Genomic DNA, 8,226 nt, shown 5'->3' on the forward strand with positions numbered 1-8,226 from the left:
ATCTCCATCGCCCATCAGGTTAGCTTCAACACCTTATCACTAGCATTTGAATTCTCCAAACGTCATCTTTCAGGCTAGCTCTGGTTCTGACCGTCCCCCTGCACCCAGTCAGTTGTATGGTCGGAGTTCGAGCTTAGGTGCAACTTACCATGGACCTCGTCCATCCATCCCAAACCTTGTCAACTGAGACCCTGGAGAGTTTGCCCACCTTAAGATGGCGTTGGAGAATTTACTCCCTCCTGACAGTACGGAGCTGTTCAAGTACCAGGTGCTGATTAATCACTTGAAGTTGGAAGATGCTAAGCTGGTGGCTGAGGCTTACATCTATTCACCAACGCCGTTCACAGACACCATGAGAACTTTAAATGAGAAGTTTGGTCAACCTCATCAGCTTGCATTAAAGAGAATAGCTGAAGTGATTAATTCCCCTGACATCAGGCGAGGTGACGCTGTCGCCTTTGAGAGGTTTTCCCTCCAGGTTCAATCGCTGGTGGGAATGTTAAAGACACTTGGCCCTGATGGAGATGTGGAGCTGCGGTGTGGCTCTCATGTAGCACAGCTACTTAGTAAGCTACCCCCTGAACATCGAGCAGAGTTCTGCAGGTGCATGTTCAACCGCCCTGACCAAAGATATACCCTTGCAGACTTAGCCAGCTGGTTGAAGTACGAGTCTTGGTGTCAAGACTTTGACGGCCAAGAGGAGTAAGAGATAAACCACAGGGTCGGAACCCTGAGGGTTTATCCGGTAGACGTTCCACTGCAGTGTTTCATGGAGCAGAAACCAAAACTCAATCACTTAAATCACCAAGCGGCGTCCTACAAAAGAACCCCCCACCATATTGTGCTTACTGTGACAACAGAGATCATCACTTAAGTCAGTGTACAGCAATCAGTGGACTGTCAAAGGAGCAGCTAACTGAATGGATCAAAATCAACCAAAGGTGCTGGTGCTGTGCCCGCTCTCATCGTGCTGCAGAATGCACCCTGAAGAAGCTTTGCTGCTTATGCCAAGGTCGTCACTTAAAGGTTCTCCATGATGTCAACACAAGTCCATCTAAGAGGTCTTCAGAGACCACAGCACGTCAACCACAAGTAGGAGGTGAGAAATGGACTGGGGTTTTATATCTTGACAGGCCAACAGCAAACAGCCGTGTTCTTCTCAAAGTTGTTCCAGTTCTCATCCGCAACAAGGGTCAGATTCTGGATACATATGCTATCCTACATGATGGGTCTGAAAGGACTATGCTTCTACCCAGTGCCGCCCAGCAATTGCGGCTTGAAGGTGACCCAGAGACCCTTCCTCTACGCACAATCAGGCAAGATGTACAGAATATGAGAGGCTCCTGTATATCCTTTACCATTTCACCAAAGGCTAATCCCAAGGCTAAGTACCAGATCAGGAATGCCTTCACGGCCTCCCACATTGATCTCGCTGATCATACATACCCGATCGAGTCACTACAGAAGAAGTACAAGCACCTGAGAGGACTAACTATTCAGCCCTTCAAGAAGATCCAACCGTTGCTGTTAATAGGTAGAGACCATCCACACCTTCTCACTCCTATTGAGGCTGTTAGGTTGGGACCTCCTGGTGGACCAGCTGCAATCCACGCCAAGTTAGGCTGGACACTGCAAGGCCCCTCCAGTGTGGTTTGTCAGTTCAACAGATCACAGCAGTGCCTCTTGACCTCCATTCCACCCCAAATGAGTGAGCTGATGAAGCATGTGGAGAAATTGTGGCAAACTGACACCATCCCCCTCAGGATAGGCAAAATAGTGACTCGCTCCAAGCAAGACCATTTCGCTGTTGAGATGCTTGAGGCCAGAACAACAAGGGTGGAGGTCAGTGGAGTATCTCGTTATGCTACTCCTCTGCTCAGAAAGAAAGATATGCCATGCCTGCAAATAACCCCTGATGCTGTGAAGCCAAGCCTGAGAGCTATTGAGCGAAGACTCCTGAAGGACTCGGAAAAGGCTGAGATCTACTCAGCAGAGATGGAGAAACTCATTGAAACAGGATATGTTGCCAAAGTTGAAGAGTCAGAGTTGAGTGACGTAAAGGAGGCTTGGTACATTCCACATCACCTCGTCAGTCACAACGGTAAGCACCGTCTCCTGTTTAACTGCTCTTTCAGTTACCAAGGCCAGACTTTGAATGAGTATCTACTGCCTGGTCCCTCTTTGGGCGCCTATGTATTGTCCCTCTTTTCCTCTCCCCTCCTGGGGAGTGGGAGTGCTTCCAGACTCCAGTTGGCTCATCCGTGCTCCAGTTGCTGACCGTCTACCTCGCCTTTGCTCCCGCTCCTACACCTGGCTGTGGATCCTGCCTCTGGCTCGTCTCTGGCTCGTCTCTGCTCTGTACCTGACCGAGTACCTCGTCTCTGCTCCTGCTCCTACACCTGGCTGTGGTTCCTGTCTCCGGCTCGACTCGCGCCTTTGACTGTCCCCCCAACCACAGCTGGATGAAGCGCGTCTGCTGGACTTTATATATGTAGTTGTAGATTTAGATAAGTTAATTCTTCTCTAAGGGTTCTGGTAAATCGCCTGTCCGTCCTGGGGGAAGATCCCTCCTTCATGTGGGCACCCCTGAGGTTTCTTCGTTTTTTCTGGAATCCGGTTTTTTTGGGAGTTTTTTCTTACCGCGAAGGGGGATCTAAGGGCAGGGATGCAAGTATAGCTTAGTCAGTTTGTTAGTTCATTTTTAGTATTTTCCTATTGAACTCTTTGTATTCGTGATCCTTTTGAGTTCATGTTTTACTTCGAAGCCCAGCGAGACGACTGTTGTTGTGATTTTGGGCTATACAAATAAAATTGAATTGAATTGAATTGAATATCTTCTTGGAGTTCTTCTTAGGTTCCGTGAGCATGCAGTAGCCATTAGTGGTGACATAAAGGGCATGTTCCACCAAGTCCGCCTTCTTCCTGAAGACCACCCTTTACTCCGTTTTCTGTGGCGCAACCTGGACCTCGATGAACCACCAGCAGTATATGAATGGCAAGTACTGCCCTTCGGCACCACATGCAGTCCGTGTTGTGCTACATATGCACTGCAGCGTCATGTAAAAGACCACTGCATGCCAGAAGACAAGGTGAGAACCTCCATTGAAAGAAGTTTCTACGTTGATAACTGTCTTCAAAGCCTACCAACAACAACAGAAGCCAGAGATCTTGTCAACGAGCTCCGAGCTCTTTTGTCCTCGGCTGGCTTTGTCCTCAGACAATGGGCTAGCAACGTTCCGGAGGTCATTAGCCACCTTCCAGAAGAAGACCGTTCCAGTAGTGCAGAACTTTGGTTGTGGCAAGACAGGACGGACAGTCCTGAATCAAACCTGGGTCTCAGTTGGCACTTTGCCACTGATATGCTTGGCTACAAACATCGCCCAGTCCAGGATGGTGCTCCCACACTCCGCAACATTTACAGAGTACTTGCTAGTCAGTTCGATCCATTGGGGTTCATTTTGCCTTACACCACCAGGGCCAAAATCCTAGTCAGGTGTTTGTGGGATAAACAAAGAGGCTGGGATGACCCCCAACTACCACCTGACCTCCTGCAGCAGTGGAAGACATGGGAGGCTGAGTTACAATTCCTCCCTCAAATTGTCTTCAGCCGTCCATACCTACCTGCAGGTGAAGCTGCGTCAGTAGCAAGACGAGAGTTGCATGTGTTCTGTGATGCCTCCGAGTTGGCTTATGGAGCAGTGGCATACCTCAGGATGGTCTGTGAAGACAATCACACTCACCTCACCTTTGTGATGGCCCGCTCCAGAGTAGCCCCAAAACGGCTTCATTCAGTTCCCAGGTTGTAGCTCTGCGCTGCCCAAACAGGAGCACAGCTTGCCAAACTGCTCGAGGATGAGCTCACGTTGCCAATCACAGCCATTTTCTTGAGGACAGATTCAACAACTGTGCTGACCTGGTTGCAGTCTGAGTCTTGTTGCTTTAAGATCTTTGTTGGCACACGTGTAGCAGAAATCCAAGAGCCAACCCAACATCATCAGTGGCGTTATGTAGACTCTGCTCAAAACCCTGCAGATGATATTACCAGAGGCAAGACCGTGCAAGATCTCAGCAAAGCCAACATATGGAGTTTGGGACCCCCCTTCCTCCACATGCATCCAGACACATGGCCAACAATTCCAGCAGCTAATGAGAAAAATGCTCCAACCACTGATGAGCTCAGGAAGACTACTTTCTGTGGGATGTCAGCTACACCTGCAAGTCCTAGGATGAGTGAGCTCAGCCAAAGTAACTCCTGGCAGGAGTTGCTCCGTACTACAGCAGAGAAGCTGCGTGGGCCGGCCAAAGAGGACACTTCTTTAAATGCTGAGGATTATCGTCAAGCCGAGTTGTTTTTACTCAAGCGCATTCAAGAGGATAGCTTCCCCAGTGAGCTAAAGTTTCTAAAGGCAGGCAAGGATATCCCACGCAGCAGTCGATTGCTAACTCTGGCCCCTGAGTTAGATGAGACTGGGCAGCTAATCATAGTTGGTGGCCGTCTTCGTCGCTCAGAAACCCTGGCTTATGATACTCTCCATCCAGTGGTGCTAGACCCTTCACATCCATTCACTCATCTGATCATCAGAAACTATGACAATGAGCTTAGGCACCCAGGTCCAGAGCGTGTATTTGCTGAAATTCGACGCAAATACTGGATTCTACGAGGCAGGGAAGTAATTTGGAAACTCCAGAGAACCTGCACAGAGTGTCAAAGATGGAGAGCAAAGCCATCGGTTCCGAAAATGGCTGACTTGCCACTAGCTCGTCTCCGTCTCTTCAAGCCTGCTTTCTAATCTACAGGAGTTGACTGCTTTGGACCATTCAACATCAAGATAGGACGCCGATCCGAGAAAAGATGGGGGATCATATTTAAATGCCTCACCGTAAGAGCTGTGCACCTGGATGTTCTGAGTTCCCTGGACACAGACTCATTTTTAATGGTTTTCCGAAGGTTTGCTGTAAGGAGAGGAACCCCAGCAGAGCTGTACTTGGATCAGGGAACTAAATTCAAAGGTGGAGAGAGAGAGTTGAATGAGGCATTTGCTCGATTTGGCCTGTTAGTCGAGACATGATGGACAAAATGGCGGACAAAATGGCGGACGGAGTAACACCAGTGGTGAGTCCAGACCAGAACTCGGGTAAAAAAACAAATCCAACTTATGATCTGGACTCACAATCTCTACGTAAAACCACTGGAATCATTACTGATCTCAAGGAAGACATCCGTCGTCTAAAAGCTGAGCTGGAAATGAAGGACGCTCTCCTGTCCAAGTTCATGGATGTCTCCTTCGCTCAATCTAAGCGGCTAACCTCGCTTAGCGCCGCACTCCAGGACACAGCTCCATGGGACCCGTCCACCTGCGCACACCCTTCTTCATCTTCAACACCCAAGCAAAGATCCCTGGATGAAGAAGTGGTTGTCCGAAGGCCCACAAGGAGATCTGATGAGCCCCGGAAGTTTCCTGTCCTGAGTCTCTCCAACCGCTTCTCCGGCCTGGCTGCGGATTCTCCCGCCCCTTCCGCAGCGGTCACAGCGGCACAGACTCCACCAGACTTGGGCTCCACCGTCGATTTCCCCGCTCTTCGGAGAGACGCCACGGAGATCCCGAAGGAGGACGGACGCATTGCGGCGTGCACCAACCTGGACCAGGCCCAGAGGATCACCGCAAAAGCCCCGTCATCATCAGGATCAGACGAGCGTCTGGATCTCCCCGCGTCCTCGCGGGCTCCAGCTTCTTCCACCCGCCGTCGGATCCTGAAGGAAGCTGTGCGCCCGCGTCTCCTCTTCCCCTGTTTACCCCGACAACGGCGATCATTGGGGATTCCATAATAAGGAAGGTCCGATTCTTTAACGCGGTCACTCACTGCTTTCCGGGAGCCACGGTTCTGGATATTATGGAGAAACTCCCAGACCTGCTGCGATCTTTCCCTTCCACAGTCAGGAGGCTGATTTTACATGTGGGTTTTAATGACACATCTTATCGAGAGTCTGAAACGACTAAAAAGGCGTTCATCAGACTTTTTAATTTTTTAAGCTCCTTCCCATTGACTGTTTTTATCTCGGGACCCCTCCCCTCCCTCTCCCACGGCCAGGGCCGTTTCAGCAGGCTGCTGAGTCTGAGCACCTGGCTCCAGTCTGTTGCCAGCCTGAATAGGTTTGTTTTTATTGACAATTTTAATCTTTTCTGGAACAGAACCTCATTTTATAAAACTGATGGGATTCACCTCAGTCCACTGGGCAGCAATATTTTAGCTGCAAACATCAGACACTCTGTCCAGACATCACCGGCCACCATCATGCCCACACCAGTCCAGACCTCTTCCTCATCCGTGCAGACATCGGTCTGTGGAAGTGACTGACTGGATATGGTATTACCTCCCCACATTCCCCAAAAAACTGCTTCAATTGACAGTGCTTCCTTGCCACCACCTACACCCCCTCCAGTCTATCCCATTAAGACCATTATTACAGACAGGTCTTCCATGAGGGGAAGTGCTGGGAGAAAAGCAAACACTAACTGGCTTCGTCCACTAAAGGAAGCACCAAAACCTGAGGAAGCAGCTTCCACAACCACTCTACCCCCCTCTTTTAACATGGCACTTTTGAATATTTGGTTGTTGTCCAACAAAACATTTATCATAAATGATTTTATCCATGATTATAATATTGATGGACTCTTTTTAACTGAAACATGGCTGAGCACGGATGCATCTACTGTTCTCACAGAGGCCTCTCCACCCAATTTTAGCTTTGTTTTTTCAACCAGGGAGGGCAAAAGGGTGGGGGTACTGCATCTATTATGTCCAACTCCTTTGCAGTAAAGCAGATTGCATTAGATGAGTACCCCAGCTTTGAACATCACGCCTTTGTTTTTAACAGCCATCCAATTTTATGCATCACAGTATACAGACCACCCAAACCAAGCTCTGTTTTTATTGAGGAGTTTTCTGAGTTTTTAGCATCTGTCCACACTTCCTTTAACATGATTTTAATAACTGGTGACTTTAACCTGCTTATAGAAGGGAAGTTGGACTATTGCACCACTCAGTTCTTGGACTTGCTCTCCTCTCTTGATTTTAAACAACACGTCATGCAGCCGACTCACAACAGGGGGCACACTCTTGACCTCGTCATCAGTCATGGTTTACCTACCAGTGTGTCCGCTGTTGTGGATCTGGCTGTATCTGACCATTACTGTGTGCTTTTTAACATCACTGGTTTTAGAAAGCAGGAGACCTCTGTGAGAACGGTGAAGAAGCGCTACTTGACTCCTGAGGTGGTCGAAAAGTTTATTACATCTGTTCGCTCCCACTCTCCACTTGTCTTGCCGGCCCCCTGTGATCTACTCGTTGAAAATTTTAACAGTAAATTAAAATCCAGTCTCGACTCAGTTGCTCCTCTAAAATCTAAAAAGATAAGAACCAAAGCCACACCCCCTTGGAGAACTGAGGAAATTAAACAATTGAAGAGACGTTGTAGATCTGCCGAAAGACTTTGGAGAAAACACAAACTTGAAACAAACTATCAATTATACCAAAACCAACTAAAACTATATAATCAAACCGTAAAACAGACCAGAAATTCATATTTTGCGAACATCATTTCTGTAAATAAAAATAATCCCAGAGTCCTCTTCACCACAGTTGAATCTTTAATCAACTCAAATGCGAACAAAAACACAATGCCAGCCTCCGCCTCATTGTGTGAGGACTTTGCAGACCACTTCAGGAGCAAGATTGATTCTGTCAGAGTGAACATCATAAAAGGACAGAAAAGCCTTTTTATTGGAAATGATGGCTTGATTTTACCTGAGGAAGCACTGGACAGTTTTGACCTGGTTGAAGCTGCAACACTTGGTCGAGTTTTCTCCCAAGTTAATCCAACAACTTGTTTTTTGGACCCCATCCCTACTTCACTTTTTAAATCATTTTACGGGTCTTTTGAGAGTGAGATTTTAAATATCATGAACTCCTCTCTACAGACGGGTATTTTTCCTGCTGCCTTTAAAATGGCAGTGGTGAAACCGTTACTCAAAAAAACTAATTTAGACCCTTCAATTTTTAATAACTACAGACCTGTGTCCAACTTGCCATTTTTAAGTAAGGTTTTAGAAAAACTTGTTTTTATTCAGCTAAATCAGTTTCTCTTACAAAACAACATTTTTGAGATAAACCAGTCTGGCTTTAGGACGAACCACAGCACAGAGACAGCCTTGTTAAAAATCGTTA

Source organism: Oryzias latipes, chromosome 9 (genome assembly GCF_002234675.1).
Source record: "Oryzias latipes chromosome 9, ASM223467v1".
Taxonomy (NCBI): Eukaryota; Metazoa; Chordata; class Actinopteri; order Beloniformes; family Adrianichthyidae; genus Oryzias; species Oryzias latipes.